This window comes from Echiichthys vipera (genome assembly GCF_963691815.1).
Source record: "Echiichthys vipera genome assembly, chromosome: 4".
Taxonomy (NCBI): domain Eukaryota; kingdom Metazoa; phylum Chordata; class Actinopteri; order Perciformes; family Trachinidae; genus Echiichthys; species Echiichthys vipera.
The window spans coordinates 12,005,678-12,022,154 of NC_139829.1; positions in this window are offsets into that span (position 1 = coordinate 12,005,678).

Consider the following 16,477-nt stretch of genomic DNA (forward strand, 5'->3'; position numbering starts at 1 on the left):
ACATTTTAAAATTAGTTTTAAAAGTAATATTCAATACAAAAGCAGATAGAGAACAGTCATTATTTTATTGACTATTCAGAGTTTTAGACCAAGAAACAAGCAAATGTAAGTTTTCAAATTGGATAACATTTACAATAACACTGGAATTAACAGCTAAAATAATGGCAACATCATACTTGTTTATTGATCAGCCCAGATCAGTCCAATATTCAATGTTGGTAGAATTACTTTTTTGGATTTTGAAAATAAGGAGTGTTTGCAATGCATTGTTTTTGGGGGATTATTATAGTTCACACAATGTGCTTATAGATGAATTAATAAGTGTTGTTATAGTTGTTATAGTATAATTCTCTTAGTTCAAGGAAATTAGTTTAATTAAATTGAGTGGATCTGAAAAAAACAGTTAGTAGTGAGTGAGTAGAACTAAAAGTGTGAAGTTGTGGTTAGTGACTGATTTAAGTAGGGTTCAATTTGTATCAGCACTGCACACAAAATAAAAAAATTAAGTAATCACAAATTATTACTTTTAAGTTACATAAACTTAAAAAAGTTTATGCTAGTTGTACTACTTAATTTAAGTATTGCACATTCAGAATAAGCAAGTTATTCTAACTCACCATCTTAAGTGTACTTTACTTTTTTTTTGAGGCAATTAGTTTGCATACTTATCAAGTATAGCCAACTTATTATATTTTACAGTGAACGAGACAGGAAATACATCAGTAGACAGAGGGGTGGAAGTGAGTCTTTTTTAATGCCAAATGAATGAGAAGACTATATACTAATACTCATAAGCAAACTTCTCCAAACATTCAGAGACCAAGACAACAAATGCATAGTCCCCCTGTATTTTCAGTTTGACATTTTAAATACAATCACTTGATAAGAGTTAGTTAAAAAAAGAAAAACATAAATATAAGTCTAATTTCTTTGTTAAGTACAGAGCTGGAGCTAGGAGGCATCTGTCAATCTGTATGAATTGGAGACGGACAAGTCCTATCCACCAGAACAAATGAGAGTTTACAGGCTGTGGCTCTAGTGCATAACTCCTTGAAAACCAAATATTGTCATTTTCACATGTCTACATATTTCTTATCAAGCAGATTCAATAATGTGTTAATGAGTGCACTTTAGATGTGTTAGTAAAGTAGGTTCCAGGTCCATTTGTAATGCATAGACATGAAAGTGGTATCCTTCTTCTCACCTAACTCTTGGCATGAAAGCAAATACGCACATTCACCAAAATGTTGACTCATGCCTTTAATTTGAACTTTAGATACAACCAGTTAACCTCAAATGACTTTACTAGAGCAGTAATATCACACACAATAAAGAGCTACAACATGAAAGTCTTCTGCATCATTCATCAGCTCTAATTTGTCTTAGTTCATCTCTCAGTGAGTCTCTCTCTTGATAAAATCAGGATCAGTTAATTGTTTAAGGTGTAAGATCCAAAGGAATTGTCCTTATTGACATTTCTTGGCCAGTTTTACAATTTCATGCTAAACCATTAGCTGGATTCAATACTTTGCAGATGTGGCTTGAGATATAAAAAAGAAAAGTGTCTGTTAAAAGATACTAGTGTCCAGCTGTGGTCTCGTTGCCTTAAATTTGTTTTCATTTAATGTGGTGCCTTAGGCATTCCACAGGCAACGTTGAATACTGGTAACAGTCAATGTGGTAATATTCAAAGTGAAATGTCAACACAGTGCTGGTTAAAGAGGAAAACCATTGTCATTTAAATGTATTGCCCATGACTAGCTTACATTCCCAGAGCTATACTGTACTTCACTGCATATTATCTGTTCTTAGATATTTTACCTACAGTGTTCTTCAAACAAACCTGACAGCAGAAAACATACTTATTCATGAAATTAATGATTGCTGACTGTTTCTATATGATGAAATGATTTCATTTTAAGAAACTTCCCTTTTGTCAGCTAATTGACATTAAGCAGAACGCAACACACACAAACTGATATCAAAAACAATTGGACAAAACAGACTTTGGGCTCTATCTTCCTGGTGCAAAGCAGCGCACACAGCCCGGCGCAACTGTCATTGTGCAAGTGCATTGTTGGCGCATTGCTATCTTGAGGAAGCAGAAAGACTTTCCACCACTGACCAACCAAAAACCTGGCCTAAAGACAAAAGCGGAGTTTTACAGGGAGTATTAGTCATAGTGAGATTAGTGATTTACAGACTGCAGTTATATCTGCGGCTCCGGGTTAATCCATGTATGTCATAAAAATAAACGTTCTGATTATTAGCTTGAAAAACATTGTTAATGAAAAAATTTGGATCACCTTCTCTTAAATGTGAGAAAAGCAGTGAGCAGAGTAGAGCAGAGCAGTAGAACAAGAAAAGTATTGTTGATTTTCCTCTGTCAAGCTTTTAGTTTTGCTGCTTAAATGTTCCACAATATTGCACATTACTTTGCACCGAGAATATGTGCTGTCGATCTAGCAAAAGTGGAGTCCTAAATGCATCGGTGCCATGCACTAAAGACTATGCACCATAGCTAAATAGGGCCCTTCATGTTTATCCTATTGTAAAGTTTCTTTTCATAACACACACACACACACACACACACACACACACACACACACACACACACACACACACACACACACACACACACACACACACACACACACACACACACACACACACACACACACACACACACACATACATACACTGCTAACTGTGTGCAGACACCACCAGAAAGAAAGTGAAGTGGTGGGCAAAAATGATTAAAATAAAAAGTATTGGTCTTATTCTTCATGTTTTTTCATCCCATTTGTTTCTGTCTCTCTCTCAATCTCCACCTCACCTGCTGGGAGTGCTAACAAAGTATAATGAAACACCTTCACTGTGGCAGAGAAAGCTAGAGACTCACAGCTTGAACCCCCTGCTGCTGCCCAGTGAGTGTCTCACACATTTGCACACACTTGCATGAGCTAGAAGTACATGCACAAATATTAACAAACACTTGCTGGGGCCACACCTGCATACTGTTACTGTAAATGCATTCTAATCTCAGAGAGTACAGGTGAAACTTGTGGACATGCTTTCACCCATTCACATATCTATATCAGACATTTACACATAAAGACTTGAATGAAAGGCACATTTAGGGTGCCTAAGTGTTCAGGGAATACGGAAAAATTAAATGAAAAAGAGATAACATCCTCATCGGGACAGAAAGATAATATTTTACTGATACTTTTCAGATGAAAACCAAATGTTAATTCAATGTATTATTCTTTAGTTGGGTTGGAAAAAATAGACCTTCTGAAGACAATTATCTTAGCATAGCATTAAGACTGGAAGCTGGGTGAAATAGCTACTTGGCCTGTATTATCCACAGATAGAAATGAAACATCGAGTTGCAAGGTGTAACCATTTCTTGGTCAGGCGCAGTGACTTCCCATTCTTGTTGTCACTGTGAGATGGCGAGTAAACCAGCATCGACTAAACTTGGTTGTCAAGAAATAGTTACAGACCCACAAATAGTTATTAAAAGAAAAAGCTGGAGAATGCATTCAAATGATGTTCAGGTGACCTCAATTAAACTTCAATTTAACTGTACTTTTTCATGCACTTGCCAACTTTCCCCAAATTTATATTAACATATATATGATTACGCCTCTATAAATGATTTAACTACTCTTCTTATCTTACGGGGTCATTTATAATAATTTCAATATTTTTGAACAGTATTGTTGGTGTCTCATGTCTGCAAACAGTCTACCTCACAGGAAATTAGAAAACAGAGTTAAGGTAGTAACACCAATGCCCTTTTGACATTTCAAAATTTGTTAACGTGTCAAAACTGTAGATATTTCAATGCATCTTCTCTTAAAGAGTCAAAGTGCATATGTCAAGGCTGAAAGTACAATATTGATGCTCATTATGAAAAAGTTGCTATGATACTGATTGCACTGATTTATTTTGTTTACTTTTATTATTGACTTCTCCTGAAAGTCCAAACTTATTTCAGCATTAAAAAAAAAACAGTAAAGCAAACTAAACTACTGCTGTTGTAACAGTAAACAGTGAACATTAAAAACACTCTACATTTATAGTCAGAGCCCATCTAATATCTAAATTTGAAACAGCTGAGATTATTTTAGTAGATTCATCTCCAGATTAAAAGAGCTTGATTAGCTCAGTTAAATTGATCCCATTAATTACGGGTTTGATTGGCTGTGACACAGCTACTAAAGAGTTATCTATTCATCCATCCCATCCATCTCTTTTCTTTAATTCTCATTTTCTGACTTACCCTCGTTTTCACCAGCTCTGGAGTTTCTGGCGTCTCTCTATTAACTCTGCTAGTGCCGGGGACTGAAGACAGAGGAGGTTAACTTGCAGTAAATAGACTCCAGACATGTTTGTTATAGCCGGCCACGTTTCATAAATTACTGAGGTGTGCTTCTGCGAACTCCCGAAAGTCTGCTTAATGTAACTTTTTTTTTCTAAATAAGACTTCAACAATAAGAAACTTGTAAGTCTGTTAGTTTGCTGACAATATCCTGAAAAAAGATTTATTGCAACAAATTTATCCGTAAAATTGCGTTACACAAACTGCAAATATCCTTTACCACTTTGTTGTTTACTTTCTGTACTTTGCCTCCATGCTGTTAGCACGTCATATGCGTTGTTGATCTGATTGGTTGATTTGGCCCGTATGTTGGTGTTGGACAGGTTTATCCAATCAGCAACCAGTATTTTTGCCCCCTCCTAAAAGATCTTTAAATGAGAGATCCCAAATGGTTATGCTAAGCAAATGCGAATCAATCCATATGGTGGAGTCAGGTTAAAATTACTTATCCATAGGTGGAGAAGAAATAATTATGCTGCGTTCACATAGGACACGCACATTTACATGTACATAATCACAGGATCATATTAGGATAATTTGTGTTTATTTGTGTTTATTTGTGTTACATGTGCTGATGCAGAGGTTTAAGCACCAACAACGTTCTGTCCATCAACATCTGTTGAGTTGGGTCCCTAAAGATTGATATGTCACCTTGTTCATTGCTCTGATTGGTCATAGTGCTATCCAATTGCGTGCAGTGGTATTTTGAACTGCATGTGTTGGCACTGCCCCTTGAGTTGGGCAGGTGTTTTGATCTTGCCCAAACCCTACATCTGGATAGATGTGGGTCTGGAGAAGTTACAGTAAGTGTAGCATACTCCTGCTTCCAGCGCTACTTGAGGAACAGATTTTTTCTGATTTAATTGTAATAAACTGATCAATAGTATGCCAAAATAAGATCATCATGATGCAGACCTGTGAAAAGTCTGAATTCATGTTTTGTCACTTTTTTGTTTTTTAAAGATTGATTTTGGCACTTTTCAAGCCTTTATTATATAGGACGGACAGGAAATGAGGTGAGAGAGAGGGGGGGAGACATGCAGCAAAGGGCCGCATGGGGCGACTGCTCCAACCACTGTTCCACCGGCTGCCCCAATTTTTCACTTTTATCCGCAAGATAAGAAGCAAATGTTTTTTCTGAATGGATTTTGTTTTAATCACGGCTAAGCTAACATTGGAGAAGCTCCATGTACACAAGTATCTGACACAAAATTTCAGAAACTACCAGTAGAGATGAAACAGTATGAAGATGTCATATCACAGTTATAGTGACCAAAATTATCAAGGTTATCAGTATTATGGCAGTATAGTTAAAAAGTGCTGGAATTGTTCAAAAAGTTCTGATACAAATTGATATTTTTTTCAGTGTGTATCATAAGTTAAGATAAGTTTTATATTGAAAATCACAAATCAATTTACAGTACTGCCTGTTTTGTTTGCATAAACATGAAAATAATAACATAGCCAAATAAACACCTGACTCCAGGAGGTAAAAAGGTTGAGGAAATAGTGACATTGCTCCATTCAAACTGTACTCACCTGCTGTACATTTCACATTTCTGCTGTGTTGTCACATTAAACTGCAGTTCACTGTTTAATGCTTCATGTTCCTCTGAACAGAAAGCATCAGTACTGCTGTATGTTTAGCTGTGTAAGCTTTTAGCTCTATTAGTTCATATTCGCTGCATTGTGCAGAGCTGTGTAGTACACAGACTCTGGCCAGAGTAGGAGCTGCTACTGTCGGGCATAGAGCTCCACGCCCCCCGCTGCAGCACCAGTGCAGGTCAAAGGCGGCTGCAAAGCTGGATATGGGCCTGTCCGGTCAGTGTTGAAGTAAGACTGTAGAAGGCTGAAAAGACTCTGAAGCCCTGTCACTGCCATCTGTTATTGTTTCATCGACACAAAAAAATATTGCATGCTGCTCTTATGTCCGGTATGCTGTTGCTACCTTTGGTTCATGTTGGACAGAATTTATGGCATTTAACAAATTTGACACGATTATACTAACCAGCTGGAATTTTTACAGTTAAACCAGTAACCATTTCATCTCTTAGGAAGTCCAACTTTCTCGCTTACTTTTGTCGAAGCAACCTCCTTTTTCGTTAAGTCTCCAATATGAATTATTGTATTGCTCCGGGTGCCCCAAGATGCCTACAATAATTTGTTCCTTCACTTTTGATTCAATAACATCAGGATGTCAGGAGATTCTAAACACCAATAGGCTTTCGCAACACAATGGCACACAAATTTTCTCAAGCATGTTGAAATATTTCAATGCACAAATACGGCAATGACGCACATTTCGAATGTTCGCTTTATTCACGTCACCTGCCGCAAATTCAAAAATCATCGCCGTCTTTCCATTGACTCTGTATGTAATTGTGCAGTGCAAAATGCTTGCAATGTGCCCTATGTGAACACACTGTTCTATGAAGAGGTTAGTGAAACAGATATCCAGGTCCAGGTAGACTGATTACACAATCTTCTGAAAAGGATACAACTAATTGCATTAGCAGCCACCTGAATTGTGTTTTATTAATGAGGAAATTATACGTAATGTGTCTGCCAACATTCATTGTCAACAAATATTGTTTTTCCTACAGTATTTTGGCAACTAATATATGATTGATACATGGTTCTATTTAGACAAATTGCTTGATAAAGTTTGGGTAAGTTTTTGGTATTTGTTGAATACTGAAAAAAGTCAGTGCTGACTTTAAAACTGACTTCAAAGCTTGACTTTCAAAGTTGATCCATACAGTCTATTTAAACATCCTATGGGACACACTTTTATTCAATACTCTGTTGGAGTACAGACTGCTTGGCATGGTTTTTACACAGTTAAGTCCATGGTACAAATGCATCTTCTGAATATACTTTGTGGACATATGGTCAGGTTATTGATGGCCAGCTTGCTAATTGACAGAAAGGGAGCTTGCTAGTTCTAAAAGCTTTGTTTCATCTCTTAAATAACTCTTTGTTGAATAAAATGATGCACAGTCAAAATGCCGGCACAGTCGAAGTAAAAAAAAGAAAGAACCTCGGGGAGATACTGTGCTGTGACTGACTTTCTGGCTTGCTAGAACATTAGTCAAACATTGCAAGCTTCAATAGTTCACCAACTAGTCCTATGAGTTAGCCCCTACATCCATAAGTTTTAGTACCACCGACTATAGTTCACAAAGATGAACAGATTAATTCTAAACCTTCGATTCCAGAGGGGCAAATCTAGGGCACGTAGGCTAGTTGTAAACACGAAACGGAACCTGAAGATTGTTGGCTCTTTGTGGCACATAGTGGGCCATATGTACTTTAGGAGAAATAACAGAAACAATGTTCACATTCTTTGAAACCCCCTTAAATAACATTTAAGTGGGGTTAGACATTTAAGCATTGAGACACATACCAGGGGAATAGATGGAAGCCGGTATAAAGTCTCCAAAACTGGGTGTGCTTTTGTAAAAGAAAGAGACCCTGACATGCAGAGGGCCAGCTGGTAAGTGAGATGGATGGATATTGTTGCTCACACACTGTGCTCACTGTGACATACACCCACAACTCGTCACACACGCACACACATACCACAATATACAATTTTATCTTACAATTTTCAGTGACAGAAGCATATTTTCCCATGCTCATTGAACAACACCAGCCATACTCTCTGAGTGTGCGTGTCTGTGTACATCTATCTGCCAATCAGAAATCTCTCTCTCTCTTTCTCTCTCTCTCTCTCTCTCTCTCTCTCTCTCTCTCTCTCTCTCTCTCTCTCTCTCTCTCTGAGGTTGTGGTGCCATCTGTTTTGAGGAAAAAGGTGAAAGCTCAGTATGGCCTTCAGGTTCTTCGATGGACCTGGCTTCATTGGCTGCATCCTTCTGATGACCCAGCCCCTGAATGAGACACAGTTTATGTCTCTTCTTTCTTGTAGCTTTTGCTCCAGAAATAGTGTTTCCCAGTTCCCTGCAGGATACAGATAACAGTTCCCCATGAGGGTTCCTTCTTTCTGTTTCAGGTGTATTATGCATTAATATGCATACATATGAACAAATATACAACCTATATGTGCATAGACAAATACAACACACGTATTGTATATTGATGCACTCTCACAACAGCTGCGCATGCAAGAACTGACACACAGCATAGGTGTCGCACACACAGGTGTGCTGTGAGCACATACATACATATACATATCTCACACCTTTCATGCACCCACGCAGAAATGCTCCACACACAACAGGTAGTGTACACACAGACACACACATCAAAGTGAAAATAGTTTTTCTTGATATCACCCTGGGTGTCAGCGCTGTCAGCCTGAAAGCTAGAGATATAGAAACAAAGGAAGAAAGAGGAGAAAGGAGAGGAAATAGAGAGAAAGGCATTAACTGGTGACATCCATGCGAGAAGGTATCTGATGACAAGAGCTATATTTCATTTCGACTTTGTCCCCTGAAAAAAGAGCTGCTTTTGTATGTCTGTTAATGTGTTCAACGCTAGTTCATGCGAGTCTGTGAGTGTGTATGTGTGTGTGTGTGTGTGTGTGTGTGTGTGTGATATGCCGCTGTCTGCAGTTTAATTATTTTTCTATGTGTCTTATCCTTTTAGTGCTTCCTCAACATGTGCATCTTTGTGTGTATGTGTAAATGGAAAGGTGCCATATAGAGGTTAACAGCACCATCTGCCTTTGTCCCAACCCACAGACACATACAAGCGTACTCTCTCTCTCTCTCTCTCTCTCTCTCTCTCTCTCTCTCTCTCTCTCTCTCTCTCTCTCTCTCTCTCTCTCTCTCTCTCTCTCTCTCTCTCTCTCACACACACACACACACACACAAAGACAAATATACAAACAGACCCATCTGTGTGGAGGAGCAGTGAGTGTTTGTGTGTGTGTGTGTGTATATATATATATATATATATTATATATATAAGTGCATTTAAGTTTGCATCACTTTTGAATGTTTTTAAAGTATGTGTGTTTGTGTATGGCTGGGCATGCTGATGTGCCATGGGAGCTGTTTCCGAATCATTCTAACTGCAAATATCTTGATATCATTCTCATTTACAATTTTCTCTCTCACTTTCTCTCATATGCTAACAGTCTGATTAGGGATTTGTTGGCCTCCCGGCAGTTTGAACCAATCAAGAGCTAGTTTAACTGAGAGCGTTTGCACCTGTCCTGACAGGAATGATAACGACCATGGCCAATCACCACTGCTCTGTGCCGTTGCCACGGTGATCGACCTGCTTTGGAATGCCCACGGTGGTTTATGAGGAGTAGTGTTGCATTCACATGGCTGTGGGAACTCAGCATCAGTTTGTAACTATATATAAATATATAAATAATATATATATATTGTGTGTGTCTGACGTGGTTGTGCGGTATATGTGTGGCATGACTGAGCTGTACCTACGACCATTTCCAAGCAAACTTCGGCATTTATCAATTTGGACGTGAGCGGGAGCTACGATCAAATCTCACGTCTGGTCTGAGATTGTGTACGCAAATATGAGCCTGTGTATTTGCGGTGCAGCACAGCAAAATCTGGCTGAAAATAATTAACAAACCTCAGCTGTCATTAAGCATAAGCAGTCACATATTAAGAACAGATCAAAACGGATTCTTAAAACGAATAAAAAAAATTAAAATTGTGGTTGGAGCCATTGATTGCACTCATGTGAGTACGAATGTTTCATAGATCACACGTGTGTCCTGTCGTACAAACAATTCTGCGCTCAGATCTGCCCCTCTTTGCACGCAAGATTGATAAATGAGGGCCATTGGGACTCAGCTGGGACATGGGAAATTTTGGTTAGGTTTATTTCAGGAGAATACTTTACAGCTTGTTCAACAGATTCTGTGCATATTTAACAGATTCAGTGTAGACAGACAGATAGTCGGACGCTGTCCTTGCTGTTAGGACACGGTTTCACAGTCATCAATTGAGTCAGCTTTGTTCATTGAATGAAGACTATGAGATTAATAGAAAGCTTAAATCATAGCAGCCAATTGAGGAGAACAGGTATGTGCTCAGTCGTATTATCACCTGTGTTTAACTGTGTGGGGAATGCGAAATAGCGCATTATGTTAAATTGTACAGTAAATATGTATATATATATATATATATATATATATATATATATATATATATATATATACATATATATACATATTTACTGTACAAGAAACACATTTTTAGCTGTCATTTGCAACCTACACCTTATATATTGCTTAACCAGTGTTCTTTCTGTTGAGCAGATAAAGTTACTGTGTGATTGAACTGTAAATGAAATGTAGAGAAACAGATAGCAAGAAGAGAGGTAGAAGGGCTGTCTGCTAACCCACACACCTTAGCCTTTCATCAGTGGCAACTGCGTAGGCGATGGTGGCGTGTGTTGGTTTCTATTCGTCTGATACCTCTGACTCATTCTTATTAATACAGTCACAACTTTATTTATTCATTATTATGTTCATATTTTATTCATCCCTTTTTCATTTTATTTTTATTTACTGCAACGCTTTCAGCTGAAAGCATCGTCAACTGACTGGTGGACTTTGATCAAACAGCGACAGGAGCGTGTGTATGTGTGTGTGTGTGTGTGTGTGTGTGTGTGTGTCTCTTATGATAGAGAGAGAGAGAGAGAGAGAGAGAGAGAGAGAGAGAGAGAGAGAGAGAGAAAGAGAGAGAGAGAGAAACAGAGAGAGAGAGAGAGAGAGAGAGAGAGAGAGGTGGGAAAAAGAGATGGAAAAAGAGAAAAAAGTAGAAAGGAAAAATTGAGGGAGGCAGTGAGAGTGATATGGACATCTATGAGACAAAAAAGTGGTAGGGAGAAAGTTACAGAAATTCAAAAACCCACTTAATCAAATATAAATTTAGTTTAAAAAGCAAGATATCAACTTTGACGCATTTTGAAAATAACACACGCAGACACACTTTATGTTGCATAGGAGGCAAATGCAATCCTTCAGTCATCTTGTAGTGCGCTCATCATTTTAATTTCCCAAAGACACAAAGGAAGTGCACTTTTAAGAGAAACATATAAAGGGACAAACACTTCCTCAGACGGTGAAACTTCCCACACAACAACAAAAAATTGGGGCAGTAAAAAAATACTGTTCCATGGTCTCAGATTTTTTTTCAAACATATATCTGCTCTAACTTAATCTCCTCTGGAGATTAGCTTCTACAGACTTAACCTACCTATGCACGTATGTTGTCCCCTTCTCTCTTGCCATCTTAAAGGAACAGCTGAAAACTCAAGCTTCTGCTACACGTCTTTCCACCATTGACCACGTCAATCAAAAGTGAATAGGGACTATATATATGTAAATGTTATATTGTTATATGTTAATATTCCTCAATGTGAGCCAAAAATATCTTTACAAGTTTCACTATTACTACATTTTTTGAGTGTCGCTTCGGGGCATCTCTGCTTGGGTTAAGTGTCTTAATCAAGGGATTTACTACATGAAGGAAGGGAGACAGATTTGTCATTCACTCCCCCAACTGTTTTACCAATATGATGAACTGACCTCCATGTCATTTTACCCCTGGGCACTGAAAGTAGTTATAGATAAACCATAAATCAGGATTTTCTGAAAGAATCACGGGGGAGCAAAAACCAATTGCCCTTGAGTGAAACCATCCGTAAGCGACACGAATTTAGTTATGATCATATTGATTGTATTAAAACAGCATCACTGAAATGAATGGGATCGGGCATTAACTATTAGAAGACTCCAACAAATCTTCCACAAAAAGATAAGATTAAGACTGATTAGCATACAATTAAAAATATATTAATGTATGTAATGATTATAATTTTCAACTGAAGATAAAAATCTAATAAGGGATGCATATGGCATTGAATTTTCATACGTACAACACAGCTAAAACTTTTTAAACCTCAAAGGTGTCAACATCCTGGTTTGACTCAAGCCTGTAACTTCTAGTTGAGAACCAGTAAAAAACTGCAATCGGAATTGTAAATAATGCTAATCAATTCCTTTTTTCACGATTCCAACATGTTTTTCTGACAGCTGCACATTGCAAAAGAATGACATCAAGCTTACGCACTGCTGTAAACTTGAAACAAGGAGTCACGGTGAAGAGGAAGAAACGGTCCAAAGTGTGACTCCATTTCACAGAGAGAGATGCTGCTGATGCAGATTTTTTTTTCTCTGAATACTCTCCAAACATGGATATGTAAAACAGTTGAACACCTTTGTAGGGCTACTTTCTTTCCATGCCCGAAATTGATGAGGAATCAATTACAGAATCGATGAAGAATCTTATCAGTAAGCAAAATCAATACTGCGATGGTATCAATAAAATCTTATCTTGCCAATTTGCCAAAATATATATATTTAAAACCATGGCTAAAATTGTAGTGCTCATTGTAACTCACCGAATCTATGGCATCCTGTTTGAATAATTTAAATTTGAACACCAAGATGATTATTTCACTAAATGTGCACCAAGTTTGCTACATGTAGCTTTACATTTGTATAAGTTTGTGTTGGCTTAGGCCACTATCACAATTTTGCTCTGCTCTACTGAGATTTAGCTTTCCTTAAAGCTGCCATTTCCACCCTTCTGGATTAAATTCCAAATGCATCTTGAGGTCTACAAGTACCCTAGCATTAACTCCTGAGTTTGGCAGATTAACATGTGTCCCTGCACTTACTGTGAGAAAAAAAAACAACCTCCCTGTCGCTGCCCGAGGTCCGATCAGACTCAAACCCTTTCCTTCAGAAAACTTTCTAAGCCCATAAACAGGCTCTTTAAATGACTTAAAATTGCATTAATCAAATAAATTGCACTAACTCGTATTAATATATATATATATAATTAACTACATCAGTAAGTGTACAGCTCAAGTCTGAACCAGCCATGTCAGGACACCAGACAGTATGTTGGTGTAAAAAAAAACAATATATGTATCAGAGATCAACATGAGCTACTTGACTATTCACAACAATGGCAAAAAGAAAGATACAGCCACCTTACCCATCCATCCATCCTTCAACCACTTGTCCCTATCGGGGTCGCGGGGTTTATCCACCCAGCTAAAACTTATTTGTTTTGCAAAAAGTACAGAACACAAAAACACCATTACCTCCCCTCCTTTCACCATTACTAACCCATCTACACCCTGGATCTTCACCTCTGCTACTTCACACTCTCTCGACCCTTTCCTCCACTCCACCAACTCCTCCCCCTCTCACCTACACTGCTGCCGATCTCCACCGCCTCAACAACAACCATCGCCTTCCTGCTGCTGCTGCCACCGCAGCCAGCAAAGCTGGGATCCACCGTAATCGCCGCTTCATCCACCGAGGCCCTGGCCCCCCCCGCAACCATCACCTCCCTGCTGGCTCACCTATCCCCTCATTCTGGACTAACTCTCGCCCCCCCGCTCCCACTTCCCGAACTGCCAACCTCAACAACCTCCGCTCCCCCTCCCCCGCTCCTCCATCCATCTCCCTTGCGCTACTGAACTGTCGCTCCCTCTCCAACAAATCAACTGTTATATCTGAACTGTTACTGGACAATAACCTCGATCTTCTCCTCCTCTGTGAAACCTGGCAACAGCCGCTGGATTACTACGCTCTCAACCAAGCCACTCCTCCCAACTACAGCTACATCGCCAAACCCCGCCTTTCCGGCAGAGGGGGAGGCGTTGCCGTTCTCCATAAACAATCCCTGACCATCACTGAACTCAATCTCAACCTCCCATCTATCTCATCCTTCGAACACCTTGCCTTCTCCCTTCCCAACTCTATCACTGCTGTTCTAATCTACCGTCCCCCGAAGCCACACCCATCTTTTCTCTCTGATCTGTCCGACCTCCTCACTATTGCGTCCTCCCTCTCTCCCCGCCTCCTACTTACCGGTGACCTGAACATCCACATCGATCAGCCCAACGCCCCACTGACATCTGACTTCCTCTCTCTTCTTGACTGTTTCCACCTAACCCAACATGTTGACTTCCCCACCCACACCAAAGGCCACATCCTCGACATCGTCTGCTCTGCCTCCCTCCCCGTCTCTAACCCACATCCCCTCCCCTTTCCCCTCTCTGATCACCTTTGCATCATCTTCTCCGCCCCTCTACCCTCCCCCCACAATCCCAAAAACCGTGCCATCTACTACCGTAACATCAAATCAGTCAATCCACTCTCCCTCTCCCAGCTCATATCCTCTGCCTTCCCCCCCGACTCTGCCCCCTCTTCCCCTGATGACTACGCCACCATGCTCAACTCCATCCTTTCTGACTCACTTGACTCCCTTGCCCCCTGGAAAACGTCCTCTGTCTCATTCACCCGCTCTGCCCCCTGGTACACCCCCGAACTCCGCACCATGAAACAGACCGGCCGACAAATCGAACGACTCCTCAAACGAACCCACCTCACCGTTCACGCTGAAGCCTACAAACACCACATCTCCTCCTACCGTGATGCTCTCCACGCTGCCAAATCCGCCCACTTCTCCACCCTCATCAACAGCACCAACAGGAACCCCCGCATCCTGTTCTCCACCGTCAACAAACTGCTCCAACCCCCAGACCACAACCCTCCCTCGTCACCCGACATCTGCAACTCTTTCCTCCTCGCCTTTAACAATAAAATCTCCCAAATCAACAGCTCCCTGACTGCCACTGTTGGCAACTCCTCCACCAACTCCATCCCAGTCCCCTCCCCCCTCCCTGACCACCCGCCCCCCCCTTCTCTCACTGCCTTCTCCCCCATCGACCCCTCCTACATCTTGGACATCATCTCTGCGTCCAAATCAACCACCTGCTCCCTCGACCCCCTACCAACAGCTCTAACCAAGGCCTGCCTCCCCGTCCTCATCCCCCACCTCACCACCCTCTTCAACCAGTCTCTGTCCCTTGGTCTCGTTCCCTCCACCTACAAACTTGCCTCCATCACCCCCATCCTTAAAAAGCCCACCCTTGATCCAGCTAACCTCTCCAACTACCGTCCTATCTCCAACCTGCCGTTCCTCTCCAAAACTCTGGAACGCATTGTCGCCGCCCAACTTCACTCCCACCTCCAGTCAAACAACCTCTACGAACCCCTCCAATCCGGTTTCCGCCCACTTCACAGCACCGAAACTGCCCTTGTCAAAGTTCTCAATGACCTCCTCACCTCTGCAGACTCCGGTGCCCTCAACATCCTGCTACTACTCGACCTCAGCGCAGCCTTCGACACTATCAATCATTCCATCCTCCTCGAAAGGCTGCGCCAGCAGGGTGTTGAGGGCACTGCCCTCGACTGGCTCACCTCCTACCTCACCAACAGGCAACAGTTCGTCTCCCTCTCTGGCCACACATCCACCCTCTCTCCTGTTTCGCAGGGGGTCCCTCAAGGCTCAGTCCTTGGCCCCCTTCTCTTCATATGCTACCTATTCCCCCTTGGTCACCTCATCCGCTCACTCAACCTCGATTTCCACTGCTATGCTGACGACACCCAGATCTACATCCGCACCAAACCCACCCAAAATCTTCCACTCAACCACATTGAAACCTCCATTTCTGCAATAAAAACATGGCTGTCCCATAACTTCCTCAAACTCAACAGCGACAAAACAGAACTCCTCCTCATTGGCACCAAATCCACTTTAAACAAAACCGGACCCATCTCACTTACCATTGACAGCTCAATCATTTCTCCCTCCCCCCTTGCACGCAACCTTGGTGTTATCCTGGACCCCACGCTCTCCTTTGATCACCACGTCCGCTCCATCGTCAAGACCTCCTACTTCCACCTCCGCCGCATCGCCAAAATCAGACACTGCCTCTCCCCCCCTGCCGCTGAATCCCTCATCCACGCCTTCATCTCCTCACGTCTCGACTACTGCAATTCCCTCCTCACTGGCATCACCTCCCACTCCCTCCATAGACTCCAAATGGTCCAGAACTCTGCTGCTCGCCTCCTCACTCACACCCGCTCCCGTGAACACATCACCCCCATTCTCTACACCCTCCACTGGCTCCCGATCAAACAACGCATCGACTTCAAAATACTCCTCCTCACCTTCAAAGCTCTCCACCATCTGGCACCACCCTACCTCTCTGACC